This window comes from Symphalangus syndactylus, chromosome 6 (genome assembly GCF_028878055.3).
Source record: "Symphalangus syndactylus isolate Jambi chromosome 6, NHGRI_mSymSyn1-v2.1_pri, whole genome shotgun sequence".
NCBI lineage: Eukaryota > Metazoa > Chordata > Mammalia > Primates > Hylobatidae > Symphalangus > Symphalangus syndactylus.
Window position 1 is genome coordinate 462194 of NC_072428.2, and position 27318 is coordinate 489511.

Consider the following 27318-nt stretch of genomic DNA (forward strand, 5'->3'; position numbering starts at 1 on the left):
TCGGAGCGCTAAGTGGGTAATAGTGGAAAATGAATATGTTCAAATATAAACTACACAGAAGCATTGTATGAAACTTCTTTCTGTTCTGTGCATTCAACTAAAAGAGTTGAACTTTACTTTTGATTGAGCCGTTCTGAAACACTCTTTCTGTAGAAACTGCAATTGGACATTCTTAGCGCTAAGAGGCCTATATTCGGAAAAAGAATATCTACAAATAAAAACTACACAGAAGCATTCTGTGAAGCTTCTTTCTGTTCTGTGCATCCAACTAACAAAGTTGAACCTTACTTTTGATTGAGCCGTTCTGAAACACTCTTTCTCTAGAAACTGCAATTGGACATTCTGAGCGCTAAGAGGCATATATTGGGAAAAATAATATCTTCAAATAAAAACTACACGGAAGCATTGTGTGAATCTTATTTCTGATATGTGCATTCAGCTAACAGAGTTAAACCATACTTTTGATTGCGCAGTTCCGAACACTCTTTCAGTAGAAAATCCAAGTGGACATTCGGAGCGCTAAGAGGGTAATAGTGGAAAGAAGGAATATATTCAAATATAAACTACGCAGATGCATTCTGTGAAACTTCTTTCTGTTCTGTGCATTCAACTACCAGGTTTGAACCCTACTTTTGATTGAGCCGTTCTGAAACACTCTTTGTGTAGAAACTGCAAGTGGATATTCGGAGCGCTAAGTGGGTAATAGTCAAAAAAGGAATATCTTCAACTAAATTCTACACAGAAGCATTCTGTGAAACTTCTTTCTGTTCCGTGCATTCAACTAAAAGAGGTGAACCTTACTTTTCATTGAGCCGTTCTGAAACACTCTTTCTATAGAAACTGCAATTGGACATTCTGAGCGCTAAGAGGCCTATATTGGTAAAAAGAATATCTTCATAGAAACACTACACAGAAGAATTCTGTAAAACTTCTTTCTGATCTGTGCATTCAGCTAACACAGTTAAACCATACTTTTGATTGAGCAGTTCTGAAACACTCTTTCTGTAGAAAATGCAACTGGACATTTGGAGCGCTAATTGGGTAATAGTGGAAAAATTAATATCTTCAAATATAAACTACACAGAATAATTCTCTGAAACTTATTTCTGATCTGTGCATTCAGCTAACAGAGTTAAACCGTACTTTTGATTGAGCAGTTATGAACACTCTTTCTGTAGAAAATGCCACTGGATATTTGGAGCGCTAAGAGGGTAGTAGTGGAAAAAGGAATATATTCAAATATAAACTACACAGAAGCATTCTATGAAACTTCTTTCTGTTCTGTGCATTCAACTAACAGTGTTGAACCTTATTTTTGATTGAGCCATTCTGAAACACTCTTTTTGTAGAAAATGCAAGTGGATATTCGGAGCGCTAAGACGGTAATACTGGAAAAGGAATATATTCAAATATAAACTACACAGAAGCATTCTGTGAAACTTCTTTCTTTTCTGTGCACTCAACTAACTGAGTTGAACCTTACTTTTGATGGAGCCGTTCTGAAAAACTCTTTCTGTAGAAACTGCAATTGGACATTCTGAGCGCTAAGAGGCCTATATTGGGAAAAAGAATATCTTCAAATAAAAACTACAGAGAAGCATTCTGTGAAAATTATTTCTGATATGGGCATTCAACTAATAGAGTAAAACCATACTTTTGATTGAGCCGTTCTGAACACTCTTTTTGTAGAAAATGCAATTGGACATTCTGAGCGCTAAGGGGCCTATATTGGGGAAAAGAATATCTACACATAAAAACTACAGAGAAGCATTCTGTGAAAATTCTTTCTGTTCTGTGCATTCAAGTAAAAGTGTTGAAACTTAGTTTTGATTGAGCCGTTCTGAAACACTCTTTCTGTAGAAAATGCAAGTGGACATTCGGAGCGCTAAGATTGTAATAGTGGAAAAAGGAATATCTCCAAATAAAAACTACACAGAAGCATTCTCTGAAACTCCTTTCTGTTCTCTGCATTCAACTAAAAGAGCTGAGCTTTACTTTTGAAGGAGCAGTTCTGAAACACTCTTTGTGTAGGAACTGCCAGTGGACATTCGGAGCACTAAGACGGTAATAGTCGAAAAAGGAATATCTTCAACTAAATACTACACAGAAGCATTCTGTGTAACTTCTTTCTGTTCTGTGCATTCAACTAAAAGAGTTGAATCTTAGTTTTGATTGAGCCATTCTGAAACACTCTTTCTGTAGAAACTGCAATAGGACATTCTGAGCGCTAAGAGGCCTACATTGGGAAAAAGAATATCTTCAAATAAAAACTACACAGAGGAATTGTGTGAAACTTCTTTCTGTTCTGTTCATTAAACTAAAAGAGTTGAACCTTAGTTTAGATTGAGCCATTCTGAAACACTCTTTCTGTAGAAAATGCAAGTGGAGATTCGGAGCGCTAAGAGGGTAATAGTGGAAAAAGGAATGTCTCCAAATATAAACTACACAGAATCATTCTGTGAAAATTCTTTCTGATCTGTGCATTCAGCAAACAGAGTTAAACCATACTTTTGATTGAGCAGATCTGAACACTCTTTCTGTAGAAAATGCAACTGGACATTTCGAGCGCTTAGAGAGTAGTAGTGGAAAAAGGAATATATTCAAATATAAACTACACAGAAGCATTCTGTGAAACTTCTTTCTGATCTGAGCATTCAGCTATCAGAGTTAAACCATACTTTTGATTGAGCAGTTTTGAAACACTCTGTCTGTAGAAAATGCAACTGGACATTCGTAGCGCTAAGTGGGTAATAGTGGAAAAAAGAATATGTTCAAATATAAACTACACAGAAGCATTGTATGAAACTTCTTTCTGTTCTGTGCATTCAACTAACAGAGTTGAACCTTACTTTTGATTGAGCCTTTCTGAAACACTCTTTCTGTAGAAACTGCAATTGGACATTCTGAGCGCTAAGAGGCCTCTATTGGGAAAAATAATATCTTCAAATAAAAACTACACAGAAGCATTGTGTGAAACTTATTTCTGATATGTTCATTAAGCTAACAGAGTTAAACCATACTTTTGATTGCGCAGTTCTGAACACTCTTTCTGTAGAAAATGCAAGTGGACATTCGGAGCGCTAAGAGGGTAATAGTGGAAAAAGGAATATATTCAAATATAAACTACACAGTAGCATTCTGTGAAAATTCTTTCTGTTCTGTGCATTCAACTAACAGAGTTGAACCTTACAATTGATTGAGCCGTTCTGAAACACTCTTTCTGTAGAAACTGCAATTGGACATGCTAAGCGCTAAGAGGCCTACATTGCGAAAAAGAATATCTTCAAATAAAAACTACACAGATGCATTCTGTGAAACTTATTTCTGATCTGTAAATTCAGTTAACAGAGATAAAACATATTTTTGATTGAGCAGTTATGAAACACTCTTTTTGTAGAAAATGCAAGTGGAGATTCCGAGCGCTAAGAGGGTAATAGTGGAAAAAGGAATGTCTTCAAATATAAACTACACAGAAGCATAGTATGAAACTTCTTTCTGTTCTGTGCATTCAGCTAACAGAGTTAAACCATACTTTTGATTGAGCAGTTTTGAAACTCTCTGTCTGTAGAAAATGCAACTGGACATTCGTAGCGCTAAGTGGGTAATAGAGGAAAAAAGAATATGTTCAAATATAAACTACACAGAAGCATTGTATGAAATTTCTTTCTGTTCTGTGCATTCAACTAACAGAGTTGAAACTTACTTTTGATTGAGCCTTTCTGAAACGCTCTTTCTGTAGAAACTGCAATTGGACATTCTGAGCGCTAAGAGGCCTCTATTGGGAAAAATAATATCTTCAAATAAAAACTACACAGAAGCATTGTGTGAAACTTATTTCTGATATGTTCATTAAGCTAACAGAGTTAAACCATACTTTTGATTACGCAGTTCTGAACACTCTTTCTGTAGAAAATGCAAGTGGACATTCGGAGCGCTAAGAGGGTAATAGTGGAAAAAGGAATATATTCAAATATAAACTACACAGTAGCATTCTGTGAAAATTCTTTCTGTTCTGTGCATTCAACTAACAGAGTTGAACCTTACTTTTGATTGAGCCGTTCTGAAACACTCTTTCTGTAGAAACTGCAATTGGACATGCTAAGCGCTAAGAGGCCTACATTGGGAAAAAGAATATCTTCAAATAAAAACTACACAGATGCATTCTGTGAAACTTATTTCTGATCTGTAAATTCAGTTAACAGAGATAAAACATATTTTTGATTGAGCAGTTATGAAACACTCTTTTTGTAGAAAATGCAAGTGGAGATTCGGAGCGCTAAGAGGGTAATAGTGGAAAAAGGAATGTCTTCAAATATAAACTACACAGAATCATTCGGTGAAACTTCTTTCTGATCTGTGCATTCAGCTAACAGAATTAAACCATACTTTTGATTGAGCAGATCTGAACACTCTTTCTGTAGAAAATGCAACTGGACATTTGGAGCGCTAAGAGCGTAGTAGTGGAAAAAGGAATATATTCAAATATAAACTACACAGAAGCATTCTGTGAAACTTCTTTCTGATCTGAGCATTCAGCTAACAGAGTTAAACCATACTTTTGATTGAGCAGTTTGAAACACTCTGTCTGTAGAAAATGCAACTGGACATTCGTAGCGCTAAGTGGGTAATAGTGGAAAAAAGAATATGTTCAAATATAAACTACACAGAAGCATTGTATGAAACTTCTTTCTGTTCTGTGCATTCAACTAACAGAGTTGAACCTTACTTTTGATTGAGCCGTTCTGAAACACTCTTTCTGTAGAAACTGCAATTGGACATGCTAAGCGCTAAGAGGCCTACATTGGGAAAAAGAATATCTTCAAATATAAACTACACAGATGCATTCTGTGAAACTTATTTCTGATCTGTAAATTCAGTTAACAGAGATAAAACATATTTTTGATTGAGCAGTTATGAAACACTCTTTTTGTAGAAAATGCAAGTGGAGATTCGGAGCGCTAAGAGGGTAATTGTGGAAAAAGGAAGGTCTTCAAATATAAACTACACGGAATCATTCGATGAAACTTCTTTCTGATCTGTGCATTCAGCTAACAGAGTTAAACCATACTTTTGATTGAGCAGATCTGAACACTCTTTCTGTAGAAAATGCAACTGGACATTTGGAGCGCTAAGAGCGTAGTAGTGGAAAAAGGAATATATCCAAATATAAACTACAAAGAAGCATTCTGTGAAACTTCTTTCTGATCTGAGCATTCAGCTAACAGAGTTAAACCATACTTTTCATTGAGCAGTTTTGAAACTCTCTGTCTGTAGAAAATGCAACTGGACATTCGTAGCGCTAAGTGGGTAATAGTGGAAAAAAGAATATGTTCAAATATAAACTACACAGAAGCATTGTATGAAACTTCTTTCTGTTCTGTGCATTCAACTAACAGAGTTGAACCTTACATTTGATTGAGCCTTTCTGAAACACTCTTTCTGTAGAAACTGCAATTGGACATTCTGAGCGCTAAGAGGCCTCTATTGGGAAAAATAATATCTTCAAATAAAAACTACACAGAAGCATTGTGTGAAACTTATTTCTGATATGTTCATTAAGCTAACAGAGTTAAACCATACTTTTGATTGCGCAGTTCTGAACACTCTTTCTGTACAAAATGCAAGTGGACATTCGGAGCGCTAAGAGGGTAATAGTGGAAAATGGAATATATTCAAATATAAACTACACAGTAGCATTTTGTGAAAATTCTTTCTGTTCTGTGCATTCAACTAACAGAGTTGAACCTTACTTTTGATTGAGCCGTTCTGAAACACTCTTTCTGTAGAAACTGCAATTGGACATGCTAAGCGCTAAGAGGCCTACATTGGGAAAAAGAATATCTTCAAATAAAAACTACACAGATGCATTCTGTGAAACTTATTTCTGATCTGTAAATTCAGTTAACAGAGATAAAACATATTTTTGATTGAGCAGTTATGAAACACTCTTTTTGTAGAAAATGCAAGTGGAGATTCGGAGCGCTAAGAGGGTAATAGTGGAAAAAGGAATGTCTTCAAATATAAACTACACAGAATCATTCGGTGAAACTTCTTTCTGATCTGTGCATTCAGCTAACAGAGTTAAACCATACTTTTGATTGAGCAGATCTGAACACTCTTTCTGTAGAAAATGCAACTGGACATTTGGAGCGCTAAGAGCGTAGTAGTGGAAAAAGGAATATATTCAAATATAAACTACACAGAAGCATTCTGTGAAACCTCTTTCTGATCTGAGCATTCAGCTAACAGAGTTAAACCATACTTTTGATTGAGCAGTTTTGAAACCCTCTGTCTGTAGAAAATGCAACTGGACATTCGTAGCGCTAAGTGGGTAATAGTGGAAAAATGAATATGTTCAAATATAAACTACACAGAAGCATTGTATGAAACTTCTTTCTGTTCTGTGCATTCAACTAACAGAGTTGAACCTTACTTTTGATTGAGCCGTTCTGAAACACTCTTTCTGTAGAAACTGCAATTGGACATTCTGAGCGCTAAGAGGCCTATATTGGGAAAAGGAATGTCTACAAATAAAAACTACACAGAAGAATTGTGTGAAAGTTCTTTCTGTTCTGTGTGTTCACCTAAAAGAGTTGAACCTTAGTTTTGATTGAGCCGTTCTGAAACACTCTTTCTGTAGAAAATGCAAGTGGAGATTCGGAGCGCTAAGAGGGTAATAGTGGAAAAAGGAATGTCTCCAAATATAAACTACACAGAATCATTCTGTGAAACTTCTTTCTGATCTGTGCATTCAGCTAACAGAGTTAAACCATACTTTTGATTGAGCAGATCTGAACACTCTTTCTGTAGAAAATGCAACTGGACATTTGGAGCGCTAATAGAGTAGTAGTGGAAAAAGGAATATATTCAAATATAAACTACACTGAAGCATTCTGTGAAACTTCTTTCTGATCTGAGCATTCAGCTAACAGAGTTAAACCATACTTTTGATTGAGCAGTTCTGAACACTCTTTCTGTAGAAAATGCGACTGGACATTTGGAGCGCTAAGAGGGTAGTAGTGGAAAAAGTAATATATTCAAATATAAACTACACAGAAGCATTCCATGAAACTTCTTTCTGATCTGAGCATTCAGCTACCAGAGTTAAACCATACTTTTGATGAACAGTTTTGAAACACTTTGTCTGTAGAAAATGCAACTGGACATTCGGAGCGCTAAGTGGGTAATAGTGGAAAATGAATATGTTCAAATATAAACTACACAGAAGCATTGTATGAAACTTCTTTCTGTTCTGTGCATTCAACTAAAAGAGTTGAACTTTACTTTTGATTGAGCCGTTCTGAAACACTCCTTCTGTAGAAACTGCAATTGGACATTCTTAGCGCTAAGAGGCCTATATTCGGAAAAAGAATATCTACAAATAAAAACTACACAGAAGCATTCTGTGAAGCTTCTTTCTGTTCTGTGCATTCAACTAACAAAGTTGAACCTTACTTTTGATTGAGCCGTTCTGAAACACTCTTTCTGTAGAAACTGCAATTGGACATTCTGAGCGCTAAGAGGCATATATTGGGAAAAATAATATCTTCAAATAAAAACTACACAGAAGCATTGTGTGAATCTTATTTCTGATATGTGCATTCAGCTAACAGAGTTAAACCATACTTTTGATTGCGCAGTTCCGAACACTCTTTCAGTAGAAAATGCAAGTGGACATTCGGAGCGCTAAGAGGGTAATAGTGGAAAGAAGGAATATATTCAAATATAAACTACGCAGATGCATTCTGTGAAACTTCTTTCTGTTCTGTGCATTCAACTACCAGGTTTGAACCTTACTTTTGATTGAGCCTTTCTGAAACACTCTTTGTGTAGAAACTGCAAGTGGATATTCGGAGCGCTAAGTGGGTAATAGTCAAAAAAGGAATATCTTCAACTAAATTCTACACAGAAGCATTCTGTGAAACTTCTTTCTGTTCCGTGCATTCAACTAAAAGAGGTGAACCTTACTTTTCATTGAGCCGTTCTGAAACACTCTTTCTATAGAAACTGCAATTGGACATTCTGAGCGCTAAGAGGCCTATATTGGTAAAAAGAATATCTTCATAGAAACACTACACAGAAGAATTCTGTAAAACTTCTTTCTGATCTGTGCATTCAGCTAACACAGTTAAACCATACTTTTGATTGAGCAGTTCTGAAACACTCTTTCTGTAGAAAATGCAACTGGACATTTGGAGCGCTAATTGGGTAATAGTGGAAAAATTAATATCTTCAAATATAAACTACACAGAATAATTCTCTGAAACTTATTTCTGATCTGTGCATTCAGCTAACAGAGTTAAACCGTACTTTTGATTGAGCAGTTATGAACACTCTTTCTGTAGAAAATGCCACTGGATATTTGGAGCGCTAAGAGGGTAGTAGTGGAAAAAGGAATATATTCAAATATAAACTACACAGAAGCATTCTATGAAACTTCTTTCTGTTCTGTGCATTCAACTAACAGTGTTGAACCTTATTTTTGATTGAGCCATTCTGAAACACTCTTTTTGTAGAAAATGCAAGTGGATATTCGGAGCGCTAAGACGGTAATACTGGAAAAGGAATATATTCAAATATAAACTACACAGAAGCATTCTGTGAAACTTCTTTCTTTTCTGTGCACTCAACTAACTGAGTTGAACCTTACTTTTGATGGAGCCGTTCTGAAAAACTCTTTCTGTAGAAACTGCAATTGGACATTCTGAGCGCTAAGAGGCCTATATTGGGAAAAAGAATATCTTCAAATAAAAACTACAGAGAAGCATTCTGTGAAAATTATTTCTGATATGGGCATTCAACTAATAGAGTAAAACCATACTTTTGATTGAGCCGTTCTGAACACTCTTTTTGTAGAAAATGCAATTGGACATTCTGAGCGCTAAGGGGCCTATATTGGGAAAAAGAATATCTACACATAAAAACTACAGAGAAGCATTCTGTGAAAATTCTTTCTGTTCTGTGCATTCAAGTAAAAGTGTTGAAACTTAGTTTTGATTGAGCCGTTCTGAAACACTCTTTCTGTAGAAAATGCAAGTGGACATTCGGAGCGCTAAGATTGTAATAGTGGAAAAAGGAATATCTCCAAATAAAAACTACACAGAAGCATTCTCTGAAACTCCTTTCTGTTCTCTGCATTCAACTAAAAGAGCTGAGCTTTACTTTTGAAGGAGCAGTTCTGAAACACTCTTTGTGTAGGAACTGCCAGTGGACATTCGGAGCACTAAGACGGTAATAGTCGAAAAAGGAATATCTTCAACTAAATACTACACAGAAGCATTCTGTGTAACTTCTTTCTGTTCTGTGCATTCAACTAAAAGAGTTGAATCTTAGTTTTGATTGAGCCATTCTGAAACACTCTTTCTGTAGAAACTGCAATAGGACATTCTGAGCGCTAAGAGGCCTACATTGGGAAAAAGAATATCTTCAAATAAAAACTACACAGAGGAATTGTGTGAAACTTCTTTCTGTTCTGTTCATTAAACTAAAAGAGTTGAACCTTAGTTTAGATTGAGCCATTCTGAAACACTCTTTCTGTAGAAAATGCAAGTGGAGATTCGGAGCGCTAAGAGGGTAATAGTGGAAAAAGGAATGTCTCCAAATATAAACTACACAGAATCATTCTGTGAAAATTCTTTCTGATCTGTGCATTCAGCTAACAGAGTTAAACCATACTTTTGATTGAGCAGATCTGAACACTCTTTCTGTAGAAAATGCAACTGGACATTTCGAGCGCTTAGAGAGTAGTAGTGGAAAAAGGAATATATTCAAATATAAACTACACAGAAGCATTCTGTGAAACTTCTTTCTGATCTGAGCATTCAGCTAACAGAGTTAAACCATACTTTTGATTGAGCAGTTTTGAAACACTCTGTCTGTAGAAAATGCAACTGGACATTCGTAGCGCTAAGTGGGTAATAGTGGAAAAAAGAATATGTTCAAATATAAACTACACAGAAGCATTGTATGAAACTTCTTTCTGTTCTGTGCATTCAACTAACAGAGTTGAACCTTACTTTTGATTGAGCCTTTCTGAAACACTCTTTCTGTAGAAACTGCAATTGGACATTCTGAGCGCTAAGAGGCCTCTATTGGGAAAAATAATATCTTCAAATAAAAACTACACAGAAGCATTGTGTGAAACTTATTTCTGATATGTTCATTAAGCTAACAGAGTTAAACCATACTTTTGATTGCGCAGTTCTGAACACTCTTTCTGTAGAAAATGCAAGTGGACATTCGGAGCGCTAAGAGGGTAATAGTGGAAAAAGGAATATATTCAAATATAAACTACACAGTAGCATTCTGTGAAAATTCTTTCTGTTCTGTGCATTCAACTAACAGAGTTGAACCTTACAATTGATTGAGCCGTTCTGAAACACTCTTTCTGTAGAAACTGCAATTGGACATGCTAAGCGCTAAGAGGCCTACATTGCGAAAAAGAATATCTTAAAATAAAAACTACACAGATGCATTCTGTGAAACTTATTTCTGATCTGTAAATTCAGTTAACAGAGATAAAACATATTTTTGATTGAGCAGTTATGAAACACTCTTTTTGTAGAAAATGCAAGTGGAGATTCGGAGCGCTAAGAGGGTAATAGTGGAAAAAGGAAGGTCTTCAAATATAAACTACACGGAATCATTCGATGAAACTTCTTTCTGATCTGTGCATTCAGCTAACAGAGTTAAACCATACTTTTGATTGAGCAGATCTGAACACTCTTTCTGTAGAAAATGCAACTGGACATTTGGAGCGCTAAGAGCGTAGTAGTGGAAAAAGGAATATATCCAAATATAAACTACACAGAAGCATTCTGTGAAACTTCTTTCTGATCTGAGCATTCAGCTAACAGAGTTAAACCATGCTTTTCATTGAGCAGTTTTGAAACTCTCTGTCTGTAGAAAATGCAACTGGACATTCGTAGCGCTAAGTGGGTAATAGTGGAAAAAAGAATATGTTCAAATATAAACTACACAGAAGCATTGTATGAAACTTCTTTCTGTTCTGTGCATTCAACTAACAGAGTTGAACCTTACATTTGATTGAGCCTTTCTGAAACACTCTTTCTGTAGAAACTGCAATTGGACATTCTGAGCGCTAAGAGGCCTCTATTGGGAAAAATAATATCTTCAAATAAAAACTACACAGAAGCATTGTGTGAAACTTATTTCTGATATGTTCATTAAGCTAACAGAGTTAAACCATACTTTTGATTGCGCAGTTCTGAACACTCTTTCTGTACAAAATGCAAGTGGACATTCGGAGCGCTAAGAGGGTAATAGTGGAAAATGGAATATATTCAAATATAAACTACACAGTAGCATTTTGTGAAAATTCTTTCTGTTCTGTGCATTCAACTAACAGAGTTGAACCTTACTTTTGATTGAGCCGTTCTGAAACACTCTTTCTGTAGAAACTGCAATTGGACATGCTAAGCGCTAAGAGGCCTACATTGGGAAAAAGAATATCTTCAAATAAAAACTACACAGATGCATTCTGTGAAACTTATTTCTGATCTGTAAATTCAGTTAACAGAGATAAAACATATTTTTGATTGAGCAGTTATGAAACACTCTTTTTGTAGAAAATGCAAGTGGAGATTCGGAGCGCTAAGAGGGTAATAGTGGAAAAAGGAATGTCTTCAAATATAAACTACACAGAATCATTCGGTGAAACTTCTTTCTGATCTGTGCATTCAGCTAACAGAGTTAAACCATACTTTTGATTGAGCAGATCTGAACACTCTTTCTGTAGAAAATGCAACTGGACATTTGGAGCGCTAAGAGCGTAGTAGTGGAAAAAGGAATATATTCAAATATAAACTACACAGAAGCATTCTGTGAAACTTCTTTCTGATCTGAGCATTCAGCTAACAGAGTTAAACCATACTTTTGATTGAGCAGTTTTGAAACCCTCTGTCTGTAGAAAATGCAACTGGACATTCGTAGCGCTAAGTGGGTAATAGTGGAAAAATGAATATGTTCAAATATAAACTACACAGAAGCATTGTATGAAACTTCTTTCTGTTCTGTGCATTCAACTAACAGAGTTGAACCTTACTTTTGATTGAGCCGTTCTGAAACACTCTTTCTGTAGAAACTGCAATTGGACATTCTGAGCGCTAAGAGGCCTATATTGGGAAAAGGAATGTCTACAAATAAAAACTACACAGAAGAATTGTGTGAAAGTTCTTTCTGTTCTGTGTGTTCACCTAAAAGAGTTGAACCTTAGTTTTGATTGAGCCGTTCTGAAACACTCTTTCTGTAGAAAATGCAAGTGGAGATTCGGAGCGCTAAGAGGGTAATAGTGGAAAAAGGAATGTCTCCAAATATAAACTACACAGAATCATTCTGTGAAACTTCTTTCTGATCTGTGCATTCAGCTAACAGAGTTAAACCATACTTTTGATTGAGCAGATCTGAACACTCTTTCTGTAGAAAATGCAACTGGACATTTGGAGCGCTAAGAGAGTAGTAGTGGAAAAAGGAATATATTCAAATATAAACTACACTGAAGCATTCTGTGAAACTTCTTTCTGATCTGAGCATTCAGCTAACAGAGTTAAACCATACTTTTGATTGAGCAGTTCTGAACACTCTTTCTGTAGAAAATGCGACTGGACATTTGGAGCGCTAAGAGGGTAGTAGTGGAAAAAGTAATATATTCAAATATAAACTACACAGAAACATTCCATGAAACTTCTTTCTGATCTGAGCATTCAGCTACCAGAGTTAAACCATACTTTTGATGAACAGTTTTGAAACACTTTGTCTGTAGAAAATGCAACTGGACATTCGGAGCGCTAAGTGGGTAATAGTGGAAAATGAATATGTTCAAATATAAACTACACAGAAGCATTGTATGAAACTTCTTTCTGTTCTGTGCATTCAACTAAAAGAGTTGAACTTTACTTTTGATTGAGCCGTTCTGAAACACTCCTTCTGTAGAAACTGCAATTGGACATTCTTAGCGCTAAGAGGCCTATATTCGGAAAAAGAATATCTACAAATAAAAACTACACAGAAGCATTCTGTGAAGCTTCTTTCTGTTCTGTGCATTCAACTAACAAAGTTGAACCTTACTTTTGATTGAGCCGTTCTGAAACACTCTTTCTGTAGAAACTGCAATTGGACATTCTGAGCGCTAAGAGGCATATATTGGGAAAAATAATATCTTCAAATAAAAACTACACAGAAGCATTGTGTGAATCTTATTTCTGATATGTGCATTCAGCTAACAGAGTTAAACCATACTTTTGATTGCGCAGTTCCGAACACTCTTTCAGTAGAAAATGCAAGTGGACATTCGGAGCGCTAAGAGGGTAATAGTGGAAAGAAGGAATATATTCAAATATAAACTACGCAGATGCATTCTGTGAAACTTCTTTCTGTTCTGTGCATTCAACTACCAGGTTTGAACCTTACTTTTGATTGAGCCTTTCTGAAACACTCTTTGTGTAGAAACTGCAAGTGGATATTCGGAGCGCTAAGTGGGTAATAGTCAAAAAAGGAATATCTTCAACTAAATTCTACACAGAAGCATTCTGTGAAACTTCTTTCTGTTCCGTGCATTCAACTAAAAGAGGTGAACCTTAGTTTTCATTGAGCCGTTCTGAAACACTCTTTCTATAGAAACTGCAATTGGACATTCTGAGCGCTAAGAGGCCTATATTGGTAAAAAGAATATCTTCATAGAAACACTACACAGAAGAATTCTGTAAAACTTCTTTCTGATCTGTGCATTCAGCTAACACAGTTAAACCATACTTTTGATTGAGCAGTTCTGAAACACTCTTTCTGTAGAAAATGCAACTGGACATTTGGAGCGCTAATTGGGTAATAGTGGAAAAATTAATATCTTCAAATATAAACTACACAGAATAATTCTCTGAAACTTATTTCTGATCTGTGCATTCAGCTAACAGAGTTAAACCGTACTTTTGATTGAGCAGTTATGAACACTCTTTCTGTAGAAAATGCCACTGGATATTTGGAGCGCTAAGAGGGTAGTAGTGGAAAAAGGAATATATTCAAATATAAACTACACAGAAGCATTCTATGAAACTTCTTTCTGTTCTGTGCATTCAACTAACAGTGTTGAACCTTATTTTTGATTGAGCCATTCTGAAACACTCTTTTTGTAGAAAATGCAAGTGGATATTCGGAGCGCTAAGACGGTAATACTGGAAAAGGAATATATTCAAATATAAACTACACAGAAGCATTCTGTGAAACTTCTTTCTTTTCTGTGCACTCAACTAACTGAGTTGAACCTTACTTTTGATGGAGCCGTTCTGAAAAACTCTTTCTGTAGAAACTGCAATTGGACATTCTGAGCGCTAAGAGGCCTATATTGGGAAAAAGAATATCTTCAAATAAAAACTACAGAGAAGCATTCTGTGAAAATTATTTCTGATATGGGCATTCAACTAATAGAGTAAAACCATACTTTTGATTGAGCCGTTCTGAACACTCTTTTTGTAGAAAATGCAATTGGACATTCTGAGCGCTAAGGGGCCTATATTGGGAAAAAGAATATCTACACATAAAAACTACAGAGAAGCATTCTGTGAAAATTCTTTCTGTTCTGTGCATTCAAGTAAAAGTGTTGAAACTTAGTTTTGATTGAGCCGTTCTGAAACACTCTTTCTGTAGAAAATGCAAGTGGACATTCGGAGCGCTAAGATTGTAATAGTGGAAAAAGGAATATCTCCAAATAAAAACTACACAGAAGCATTCTCTGAAACTCCTTTCTGTTCTCTGCATTCAACTAAAAGAGCTGAGCTTTACTTTTGAAGGAGCAGTTCTGAAACACTCTTTGTGTAGGAACTGCCAGTGGACATTCGGAGCACTAAGACGGTAATAGTCGAAAAAGGAATATCTTCAACTAAATACTACACAGAAGCATTCTGTGTAACTTCTTTCTGTTCTGTGCATTCAACTAAAAGAGTTGAATCTTAGTTTTGATTGAGCCATTCTGAAACACTCTTTCTGTAGAAACTGCAATAGGACATTCTGAGCGCTAAGAGGCCTACATTGGGAAAAAGAATATCTTCAAATAAAAACTACACAGAGGAATTGTGTGAAACTTCTTTCTGTTCTGTTCATTAAACTAAAAGAGTTGAACCTTAGTTTAGATTGAGCCATTCTGAAACACTCTTTCTGTAGAAAATGCAAGTGGAGATTCGGAGCGCTAAGAGGGTAATAGTGGAAAAAGGAATGTCTCCAAATATAAACTACACAGAATCATTCTGTGAAAATTCTTTCTGATCTGTGCATTCAGCTAACAGAGTTAAACCATACTTTTGATTGAGCAGATCTGAACACTCTTTCTGTAGAAAATGCAACTGGACATTTCGAGCGCTTAGAGAGTAGTAGTGGAAAAAGGAATATATTCAAATATAAACTACACAGAAGCATTCTGTGAAACTTCTTTCTGATCTGAGCATTCAGCTAACAGAGTTAAACCATACTTTTGATTGAGCAGTTTTGAAACACTCTGTCTGTAGAAAATGCAACTGGACATTCGTAGCGCTAAGTGGGTAATAGTGGAAAAAAGAATATGTTCAAATATAAACTACACAGAAGCATTGTATGAAACTACTTTCTGTTCTGTGCATTCAACTAACAGAGTTGAACCTTACTTTTGATTGAGCCTTTCTGAAACACTCTTTCTGTAGAAACTGCAATTGGACATTCTGAGCGCTAAGAGGCCTCTATTGGGAAAAATAATATCTTCAAATAAAAACTACACAGAAGCATTGTGTGAAACTTATTTCTGATATGTTCATTAAGCTAACAGAGTTAAACCATACTTTTGATTGCGCAGTTCTGAACACTCTTTCTGTAGAAAATGCAAGTGGACATTCGGAGCGCTAAGAGGGTAATAGTGGAAAAAGGAATATATTCAAATATAAACTACACAGTAGCATTCTGTGAAAATTCTTTCTGTTCTGTGCATTCAACTAACAGAGTTGAACCTTACTTTTGATTGAGCCGTTCTGAAACACTCTTTCTGTAGAAACTGCAATTGGACATGCTAAGCGCTAAGAGGCCTACATTGGGAAAAAGAATATCTTCAAATAAAAACTACACAGATGCATTCTGTGAAACTTATTTCTGATCTGTAAATTCAGTTAACAGAGATAAAACATATTTTTGATTGAGCAGTTATGAAACACTCTTTTTGTAGAAAATGCAAGTGGAGATTCGGAGCGCTAAGAGGGTAATAGTGGAAAAAGGAATGTCTTCAAATATAAACTACACAGAATCATTCGGTGAAACTTCTTTCTGATCTGTGCATTCAGCTAACAGAATTAAACCATACTTTTGATTGAGCAGATCTGAACACTCTTTCTGTAGAAAATGCAACTGGACATTTGGAGCGCTAAGAGCGTAGTAGTGGAAAAAGGAATATATTCAAATATAAACTACACAGAAGCATTCTGTGAAACTTCTTTCTGATCTGAGCATTCAGCTAACAGAGTTAAACCATACTTTTGATTGAGCAGTTTGAAACACTCTGTCAGTAGAAAATGCAACTGGACATTCGTAGCGTTAAGTGGGTAATAGTGGAAAAAAGAATATGTTCAAATATAAACTACACAGAAGCATTGTATGAAACTTCTTTCTGTTCTGTGCATTCAACTAACAGGGTTGAACGTTACTTTTGATTGAGCCGTTCTGAAACACTCTTTCTGTAGAAACTGCAATTGGACATTCTGAGCGCTAAGAGGCCTATATTGGGAAAAAGAATGTCTACAAATAAAAACTACACAGAAGAATTGTGTGAAACTTCTTTCTGTTCTGTTTGTTCAACTAAAAGAGTTGAACCTTAGTTTTGATTGAGCCGTTCAGAAACACTCTTTCTGTAGAAAATGCAAGTGGAGATTCGGAGCGCTAAGAGGGTAATAGTGGAAAAAGGAATGTCTCCAAATATAAACTACACAGAATCATACTGTGAAACTTCTTTCTGATCTGTGCATTCAGCTAACAGAGTTAAACCATACTTTTGATTGAGCAGATCTGAACACTCTTTCTGTAGAAAATGCAACTGGACATTTGGAGCGCTAAGACAGTAGTAGTGGAAAAAGGAATATATTCAAATACAAACTACACAGAAGCATTCTGTGAAACTTGTTTCTGATCTGAGCATTCAGCTAACAGAGTTAAACCATACTTTTGATTGAGCCGTTCTGAAACACTCTTTCTGTAGAAACTGCAATTGGACATGCTAAGCGCTAAGAGGCCTACATTGGGAAAAAGAATATCTTCAAATAAAAACTACACAGATGCATTCTGTGAAACTTATTTCTGATCTGTAAATTCAGTTAACAGAGATAAAACATATTTTTGATTGAGCAGTTATGAAACACTCTTTTTGTAGAAAATGCAAGTGGAGATTCGGAGCGCTAAGAGGGTAATAGTGGAAAAAGGAATGTCTTCAAATATAAACTACACAGAATCATTCGGTGAAACTTCTTTCTGATCTGTGCATTCAGCTAACAGAATTAAACCATACTTTTGATTGAGCAGATCTGAACACTCTTTCTGTAGAAAATGCAACTGGACATTTGGAGCGCTAAGAGCGTAGTAGTGGAAAAAGGAATATATTCAAATATAAACTACACAGAAGCATTCTGTGAAACTTCTTTCTGATCTGAGCATTCAGCTAACAGAGTTAAACCATACTTTTGATTGAGCAGTTTGAAACACTCTGTCTGTAGAAAATGCAACTGGACATTCGTAGCGCTAAGTGGGTAATAGTGGAAAAAAGAATATGTTCAAATATAAACTACACAGAAGCATTGTATGAAACTTCTTTCTGTTCTGTGCATTCAACTAACAGGGTTGAACCTTACTTTTGATTGAGCCGTTCTGAAACACTCTTTCTGTAGAAACTGCAATTGGACATTCTGAGCGCTAAGAGGCCTATATTGGGAAAAAGAATGTCTACAAATAAAAACTACACAGAAGAATTGTGTGAAACTTCTTTCTGTTCTGTTTGTTCAACTAAAAGAGTTGAACCTTAGTTTTGATTGAGCCGTTCTGAAACACTCTTTCTGTAGAAAATGCAAGTGGAGATTCGGAGCGCTAAGAGGGTAATAGTGGAAAAAGGAATGTCTCCAAATATAAACTACACAGAATCATACTGTGAAACTTCTTTCTGATCTGTGCATTCAGCTAACAGAGTTAAACCATACTTTTGATAGAGCAGATCTGAACACTCTTTCTGTAGAAAATGCAACTGGACATTTGGAGCGCTAAGAGAGTAGTAGTGGAAAAAGGAATATATTCAAATATAAACTACACAGAAGCATTCTGTGAAACTTCTTTCTGATCTGAGCATTCAGCTAACAGAGTTAAACCATACTTTTGATTGAGCAGTTTTGAAACACTCTGTCTGTAGAAAATGCAACTGGACATTCGTAGCGCTAAGTGGGTAATAGTGGAAAAAAGAATATGTTCAAATATAAACTACACAGAAGCATTGTATGAAACTTCTTTCTGTTCTGTGCATTCAACTAACAGAGTTGAACCTTACTTTTGATTGAGCCTTTCTGAAACACTCTTTCTGTAGAAACTGCAATTGGACATTCTGAGCGCTAAGAGGCCACTATTGGGAAAAATAATATCTTCAAATAAAAACTACACAGAAGCATTGTGTGAAACTTATTTCTGAAATATTCATTAAGCTAACAAAGTTAAACCATACTTTTGATTGCGCAGTTCTGAACACTCTTTCTGTAGAAAATGCAAGTGGACATTCGGAGCGCAAAGAGGGTAATAGTGGAAAAAGGAATATATTTAAATATAAACTACACAGTAGCATTCTGTGAAAATACTTTCTGTTCTGAGCATTCAACTAACAGAGTTGAACCTTACCTTTGATTGAGCCCTTCTGAAACACTCTTTCTGTAGAAACTGCAATTGGACATGCTAAGCGCTAAGAGGCCTACATTGGGAAAAAGAATATCTTCAAATATAAACTACACAGATGCATTCTGTGAAACTTATTTCTGATCTGTAAATTCAGTTAACAGAGATAAAACATATTTTTGATTGAGCAGTTATGAAACACTCTTTTTGTAGAAAATGCAAGTGGAGATTCGGAGCGCTAAGAGGGTAATAGTGGAAAAAGGAAGGTCTTCAAATATAAACTACACGGAATCATTCGGTGAAACTTCTTTCTGATCTGAGCATTCAGCTACCTGAGTTAAACCATACTTTTGATGAACAGTTTTGAAACACTTTGTCTGTAGAAAATGCAACTGGACATTCGGAGCGCTAATTGGGTAATAGTGGAAAATGAATATGTTCAAATATAAACTACACAGAAGCATTGTATGAAACTTCTTTCTGTTCTGTGCATTCAACTAAAAGAGTTGAACTTTACTTTTGATTGAGCCGTTCTGAAACACTCTTTCTGTAGAAACTGCAATTGGACATTCTTAGCGCTAAGAGGCCTATATTCGGAAAAAGAATATCTACAAATAAAAACTACACAGAAGCATTCTGTGAAGCTTCTTTCTGTTCTGTGCATCCAACTAACAAAGTTGAACCTTACTTTTGATTGAGCCGTTCTGAAACACTCTTTCTCTAGAAACTGCCATTGGACATTCTGAGCGCTAAGAGGCATATATTGGGAAAAATAATATCTTCAAATAAAAACTACACAGAAGCATTGTGTGAATCTTATTTCTGATATGTGCATTCAGCTAACAGAGTTAAACCATACTTTTGATTGCGCAGTTCCGAACACTCTTTCAGTAGAAAATGCAAGTGGACATTCGGAGCGCTAAGAGGGTAATAGTGGAAAGAAGGAATATATTCAAATATAAACTACGCAGATGCATTCTGTGAAACTTCTTTCTGTTCTGTGCATTCAACTACCAGGTTTGAACCCTACTTTTGATTGAGCCGTTCTGAAACACTCTTTGTGTAGAAACTGCAAGTGGATATTCGGAGCGCTAAGTGGGTAATAGTCAAAAAAGGAATATCTTCAACTAAATTCTACACAGAAGCATTCTGTGAAACTTCTTTCTGTTCCGTGCATTCAACTAAAAGAGGTGAACCTTAGTTTTCATTGAGCCGTTCTGAAACACTCTTTCTATAGAAACTGCAATTGGACATTCTGAGCGCTAAGAGGCCTATATTGGTAAAAAGAATATCTTCATAGAAACACTACACAGAAGAATTCTGTAAAACTTCTTTCTGATCTGTGCATTCAGCTAACACAGTTAAACCATACTTTTGATTGAGCAGTTCTGAAACACTCTTTCTGTAGAAAATGCAACTGGACATTTGGAGCGCTAATTGGGTAATAGTGGAAAAATTAATATCTTCAAATATAAACTACACAGAATAATTCTCTGAAACTTATTTCTGATCTGTGCATTCAGCTAACAGAGTTAAACCGTACTTTTGATTGAGCAGTTATGAACACTCTTTCTGTAGAAAATGCCACTGGATATTTGGAGCGCTAAGAGGGTAGTAGTGGAAAAAGGAATATATTCAAATATAAACTACACAGAAGCATTCTATGAAACTTCTTTCTATTCTGTGCATTCAACTAACAGTGTTGAACCTTATTTTTGATTGAGCCATTCTGAAACACTCTTTTTGTAGAAAATGCAAGTGGATATTCGGAGCGCTAAGACGGTAATACTGGAAAAGGAATATATTCAAATATAAACTACACAGAAGCATTCTGTGAAACTTCTTTCTTTTCTGTGCACTCAACTAACTGAGTTGAACCTTACTTTTGATGGAGCCGTTCTGAAAAACTCTTTCTGTAGAAACTGCAATTGGACATTCTGAGCGCTAAGAGGCCTATATTGGGAAAAAGAATATCTTCAAATAAAAACTACAGAGAAGCATTCTGTGAAAATTATTTCTGATATGGGCATTCAACTAATAGAGTAAAACCATACTTTTGATTGAGCCGTTCTGAACACTCTTTTTGTAGAAAATGCAATTGGACATTCTGAGCGCTAAGGGGCCTATATTGGGAAAAAGAATATCTACACATAAAAACTAGAGAAGCATTCTGTGAAAATTCTTTCTGTTCTGTGCATTCAAGTAAAAGTGTTGAAACTTAGTTTTGATTGAGCCGTTCTGAAACACTCTTTCTGTAGAAAATGCAAGTGGACATTCGGAGCGCTAAGATTGTAATAGTGGAAAAAGGAATATCTCCAAATAAAAACTACACAGAAGCATTCTCTGAAACTCCTTTCTGTTCTCTGCATTCAACTAAAAGAGCTGAGCTTTACTTTTGAAGGAGCAGTTCTGAAACACTCTTTGTGTAGGAACTGCCAGTGGACATTCGGAGCACTAAGACGGTAATAGTCGAAAAAGGAATATCTTCAACTAAATACTACACAGAAGCATTCTGTGTAACTACTTTCTGTTCTGTGCATTCAACTAAAAGAGTTGAATCTTAGTTTTGATTGAGCCATTCTGAAACACTCTTTCTGTAGAAACTGCAATAGGACATTCTGAGCGCTAAGAGGCCTACATTGGGAAAAAGAATATCTTCAAATAAAAACTACACAGAGGAATTGTGTGAAACTTCTTTCTGTTCTGTTCATTAAACTAAAAGAGTTGAACCTTAGTTTAGATTGAGCCATTCTGAAACACTCTTTCTGTAGAAAATGCAAGTGGAGATTCGGAGCGCTAAGAGGGTAATAGTGGAAAAAGGAATGTCTCCAAATATAAACTACACAGAATCATTCTGTGAAAATTCTTTCTGATCTGTGCATTCAGCAAACAGAGTTAAACCATACTTTTGATTGAGCAGATCTGAACACTCTTTCTGTAGAAAATGCAACTGGACATTTCGAGCGCTTAGAGAGTAGTAGTGGAAAAAGGAATATATTCAAATATAAACTACACAGAAGCATTCTGTGAAACTTCTTTCTGATCTGAGCATTCAGCTATCAGAGTTAAACCATACTTTTGATTGAGCAGTTTTGAAACACTCTGTCTGTAGAAAATGCAACTGGACATTCGTAGCGCTAAGTGGGTAATAGTGGAAAAAAGAATATGTTCAAATATAAACTACACAGAAGCACTGTATGAAACTTCTTTCTGTTCTGTGCATTCAACTAACAGAGTTGAACCTTACTTTTGATTGAGCCTTTCTGAAACACTCTTTCTGTAGAAACTGCAATTGGACATTCTGAGCGCTAAGAGGCCTCTATTGGGAAAAATAATATCTTCAAATAAAAACTACACAGAAGCATTGTGTGAAACTTATTTCTGATATGTTCATTAAGCTAACAGAGTTAAACCATACTTTTGATTGCGCAGTTCTGAACACTCTTTCTGTAGAAAATGCAAGTGGACATTCGGAGCGCTAAGAGGGTAATAGTGGAAAAAGGAATATATTCAAATATAAACTACACAGTAGCATTCTGTGAAAATTCTTTCTGTTCTGTGCATTCAACTAACAGAGTTGAACCTTACAATTGATTGAGCCGTTCTGAAACACTCTTTCTGTAGAAACTGCAATTGGACATGCTAAGCGCTAAGAGGCCTACATTGCGAAAAAGAATATCTTCAAATAAAAACTACACAGATGCATTCTGTGAAACTTATTTCTGATCTGTAAATTCAGTTAACAGAGATAAAACATATTTTTGATTGAGCAGTTATGAAACACTCTTTTTGTAGAAAATGCAAGTGGAGATTCCGAGCGCTAAGAGGGTAATAGTGGAAAAAGGAATGTCTTCAAATATAAACTACACAGAAGCATAGTATGAAACTTCTTTCTGTTCTGTGCATTCAGCTAACAGAGTTAAACCATACTTTTGATTGAGCAGTTTTGAAACTCTCTGTCTGTAGAAAATGCAACTGGACATTCGTAGCGCTAAGTGGGTAATAGAGGAAAAAAGAATATGTTCAAATATAAACTACACAGAAGCATTGTATGAAATTTCTTTCTGTTCTGTGCATTCAACTAACAGAGTTGAAACTTACTTTTGATTGAGCCTTTCTGAAACGCTCTTTCTGTAGAAACTGCAATTGGACATTCTGAGCGCTAAGAGGCCTCTATTGGGAAAAATAATATCTTCAAATAAAAACTACACAGAAGCATTGTGTGAAACTTATTTCTGATATGTTCATTAAGCTAACAGAGTTAAACCATACTTTTGATTACGCAGTTCTGAACACTCTTTCTGTAGAAAATGCAAGTGGACATTCGGAGCGCTAAGAGGGTAATAGTGGAAAAAGGAATATATTCAAATATAAACTACACAGTAGCATTCTGTGAAAATTCTTTCTGTTCTGTGCATTCAACTAACAGAGTTGAACCTTACTTTTGATTGAGCCGTTCTGAAACACTCTTTCTGTAGAAACTGCAATTGGACATGCTAAGCGCTAAGAGGCCTACATTGGGAAAAAGAATATCTTCAAATAAAAACTACACAGATGCATTCTGTGAAACTTATTTCTGATCTGTAAATTCAGTTAACAGAGATAAAACATATTTTTGATTGAGCAGTTATGAAACACTCTTTTTGTAGAAAATGCAAGTGGAGATTCGGAGCGCTAAGAGGGTAATAGTGGAAAAAGGAATGTCTTCAAATATAAACTACACAGAATCATTCGGTGAAACTTCTTTCTGATCTGTGCATTCAGCTAACAGAATTAAACCATACTTTTGATTGAGCAGATCTGAACACTCTTTCTGTAGAAAATGCAACTGGACATTTGGAGCGCTAAGAGCGTAGTAGTGGAAAAAGGAATATATTCAAATATAAACTACACAGAAGCATTCTGTGAAACTTCTTTCTGATCTGAGCATTCAGCTAACAGAGTTAAACCATACTTTTGATCGAGCAGTTTGAAACACTCTGTCTGTAGAAAATGCAACTGGACATTCGTAGCGCTAAGTGGGTAATAGTGGAAAAAAGAATATGTTCAAATATAAACTACACAGAAGCATTGTATGAAACTTCTTTCTGTTCTGTGCATTCAACTAACAGAGTTGAACCTTACTTTTGATTGAGCCGTTCTGAAACACTCTTTCTGTAGAAACTGCAATTGGACATGCTAAGCGCTAAGAGGCCTACATTGGGAAAAAGAATAGCTTCAAATATAAACTACACAGATGCATTCTGTGAAACTTATTTCTGATCTGTAAATTCAGTTAACAGAGATAAAACATATTTTTGATTGAGCAGTTATGAAACACTCTTTTTGTAGAAAATGCAAGTGGAGATTCGGAGCGCTAAGAGGGTAATAGTGGAAAAAGGAAGGTCTTCAAATATAAACTACACGGAATCATTCGATGAAACTTCTTTCTGATCTGTGCATTCAGCTAACAGAGTTAAACCATACTTTTGATTGAGCAGATCTGAACACTCTTTCTGTACAAAATGCAACTGGACATTTGGAGCGCTAAGAGCACAGTAGTGGAAAAAGGAATATATTCAAATATAAACTACACAGAAGCATTCTGTGAAACTTCTTTCTGATCTGAGCATTCAGCTAACAGAGTTAAACCATACATTTGATTGAGCAGTTTTGAAACACTCCGTCTGTAGAAAATGCAACTGGACATTCGTAGCGCTAAGTGGGTAATAGTGGAAAAAAGAATATGTTCAAATATAAACTACACAGAAGCATTGTATGAAACTTCTTTCTGTTCTGTGCATTCAACTAACAGAGTTGAACCTTACTTTTGATTGAGCCGTTCTGAAACACTCTTTCTGTAGAAACTGCAATTGGACATTCTGAACGCTAAGAGGCCTATATTGGGAAAAAGAATGTCTACAAATAAAAACTACACAGAGGAATTGTGTGAAACTTCTTTCTGTTCTGTTCGTTCAACTAAATGAGTTGAACCTTAGTTTTGATTGAGCCGTTCTGAAACACTCTTTCTGTAGAAAATGCAAGTGGAGATTCGGAGCGCTAAGAGGGTAATAGTGGAAAAAGTAATATCTCCAATTAAAAACTACACAGAGGCATTCTCTGAAACACCTTTCTGTTCTCCGCATTCAACTAACAGTGTTGAGCCTTACTTTTGAAGGAGCAGTTCTGAAACACTCTTTGTGTAGAAACTGCCACTGGATATTCGGAGCGCTAAGTGGGTAATAGTCCAAAAAGGGGTATCTTCAACTAAATACTACACAGAAGCATTCTGTGAAACTTCTTTCTGTTCTGTGCATTCAACTAAGAGAGTTGTACCTTACATTTGATTGAGCCGTTCTGAAACACTCTATCTCTAGAAACTGCAATTGGACATTCTGAGCGTTAAGAGGCATATGTTGGGAAAAATAATATCTTCAAATAAAAACTACACAGAATCATTGTTTGAAACTTATTTCTGATATGTGCATTCAGCTAAGAGAGTTAAAACATACTTTTGATGGCGCAGTTCAGAACACTCTTTCTGTAGAAAATGCAAGTAGACATTCGGAGCGCTAAGAGGTTAATAGTGGAAAAAGGAATGTCTTCAAATATAAACTACACAGAATCATTCTGTGAAACTTCTTTCTGATCTCTGCATTCAGCTAACAGAGTTAAACCATACTTTTGTTTGAGAAGATCTGAACACTCTTTCTGTAGATAATGCAACTGGACATTTGGAGCGCTAAGAGGGTAGTAGTGGAAAAAGAAATATATTCAAATATAAACTACACAGAAGCATTCTGTGAAACTTCTTTCTGATCTGAGCATTCAGCTAACAGAGTTAAACCATACTTTTGATTGAGCAGTTTTGAAACACTCTGTCTGTAGAAAATGCAACTGGACATTCGTAGCGCTAAGTGGGTAATAGTGGAAAAAAGAATATGTTCAAATATAAACTACACAGAAGCATTGTATGAAACTTCTTTCTGTTCTGTGCATTCAACTAACAGAGTTGAACCTTACTTTTGATTGAGCCGTTCTGAAACCGTCTTTCTGTAGAAACTGCAATTGGACATTCTGAGCGCTAAGAGGCCTATATTGGGAAAAATAATATCATCAAATAAAAACTACACAGAAGAATTGTGTGAAACTTATTTCTGATATGTGCATTCAGCTTACAGAGTTAAACCATACTTTTGATTGCGCAGTTCCGAACACTCTTTCTGTAGAAAAGGCAAGTGGACATTCGGTTCGCTAAGAGGGTAATAGTGGAAAAAGGAATATATTCAAATATAAACTACACGGTAGCATTCTGTGAAACTTCTTTCTGTTCTGTGCATTCATCTAACAGAGTTGAACCTTACTTTTGATTGAGCCGTTCTGAAACACTCTTTCTGTAGAAACTGCAATTGGACAGGCTAAGCGCTAAGAGGCTTACATTGGGAAAAAGAATATCTTCAAATAAAAACTACACAGATGCATTCTGTGAAACTTATTTCTGATCTGTAAATTCAGTTAACAGAGCTAAACCATGTTTTTGATTCAGCAGTTATGAAACTCTCTTTTTGTAGAAAATGCAAGTGGACATTCGGAGCGCTAAGATTGTAATAGAAGAAAAAGAATATCTCCAATTAAAAACTACAGAGAAGCATTCTCTGAAACACCTTTCTGTTCTCCGCATTCAACTAACAGAGTTGAGCCTTACTTTTGAAGGAGCAGTTCTGAAACACTCTTTGTGTAGAAACTGCCAGTGGATATTCGGAGCGCTAAGTGGGTAATAGTCCAAAAAGGAGTATCTTCAACTAAATACTACACAGAATCATTCTGTGAAACTTCTTTCTGTTCTGTGCATTCAACTAAGAGAGTTGAACCTTACATTTGATTGAGCCGTTCTGAAACACTCTTTCTGTAGAAACTGCAATTGGACATTCTGAGCGCTAAGAGGCCTATATTGGGAAAAATAATATCTTCAAATAAAAACTACACAGAAGCATTTTTTGAAACATATTTCTGATATGTGCATTCAGCTAACAGAGTTAAACCATACTTTTGATTGCGCAGTTCAGAACACTCTTTCTGTAGAAAATGCAAGTGGACATTCGGAGCGCTAAGAGGTTAATAGTGGAAAAAGGAATATATTCAAATATAAACTACACAGAAGCATTCTGTGAAACTTCTTTCTGTTCTGTGCATTCAACTACCAGGGTTGAACCTTACTTTTGATTGAGCCGTTCTGAAACACTCTTTCTGTAGAAACTGCAATAGGACATTCTGAGCGCTAAGAGGCCTATATTGGGAAAAAGAATATCTACAAATAAAAACTACACAGAAGCATTCTGTGAAACTTCTTTCTGTGCAGTTCATTCAACTAAAAGAATTGAACCTTAGTTTTGATTGAGCCGTTCTGAAACACTCTTTCTGTAGAAAATGCAAGTGGAGATTAAGAGCGCTAAGTGG